A 1009-nucleotide genomic window follows, 5' to 3' on the forward strand; every position below is an offset into this window, starting at 1 on the left:
GAAAACAGAGAGTAGGAATAAACGGGTAATTCTCGTGTTGGTAAGCTGTGATTAGTGGGGTACCGCAAGGATCAGTACTTGCGTCCCAGTTGATCACAATATATGTTAACGATTTGGATGTGGGGACCAAATGTAATCCTTCCAAGTTCGCAGATGATACAAAGCGAGGTGGGAATGTGTTGTGAGGTAGATGTAAAGCAGCTATGGGAGGATTTGACTTAGTGAGTGGGCAAGAACATGGCAGATGGAATATATTGTGGGAAAAATGGCAGAAGGAACTGACGTTCAGAGTATTTCCTAAATGATAAGAGATGAGAAAGTGTAGATGTACAAAGGGACCTGGGTGTCCTTGTCCATAAGTCGCTGAAGGCTAACATGCAGATGCAGCAAGCTATTTGGAAGGCTCGTGGAATGTTAGCTTTTGCCACAAGAGGATTTGAGTACAGGAGTAGTAAAGTCTTGCTTTAATTGTTTAGAATCTTGTTTAGACCGCACCTGGAGTAGTGTGTGCAGTTTTGGTCACCTTGCCTGAGAAGGATATTATTGCCATAGAGAGAGTGCAATGAAAATTCACAGGATTGTTCCGGGGATGGTGGGACTGTCTTATGAAGAGAGATTGGGCAAATTCACCCCACTTAATCAGTACATATTTCACCACATCTCCATCGCCTTTTAGATCTGAAGAAGGGTTTTACGGACTCGAAACATATCTCTGTCTCTGTCTCTCTCTCTGCAGATGCTTTCAGACCTGCTGTGTTTTTCCGGCATTATTTGTTTTCGTTCCCCTGTTCCTATGTCTGCGGTGGATCCCCCTCTCCCAGGCCTGGGCTTCCATGTGATGTTCTGAATGATGACAGGATTAACCTTCTCCCTAACCTGTCCTAACCCTTCTGCCCGTTCATTTATGGAAACCAAGGATTCTACTTCTTCTAATGGTGACTTTCCCTGCCTGGCGAGTCATTCCTTGAAGTGAGCCCTTGAATTATTTGTACATTGTTTTATCATGTTC

Source organism: Cetorhinus maximus, chromosome 23 (assembly GCF_964194155.1).
Source record: "Cetorhinus maximus chromosome 23, sCetMax3.hap1.1, whole genome shotgun sequence".
Classification (NCBI taxonomy): domain Eukaryota; kingdom Metazoa; phylum Chordata; class Chondrichthyes; order Lamniformes; family Cetorhinidae; genus Cetorhinus; species Cetorhinus maximus.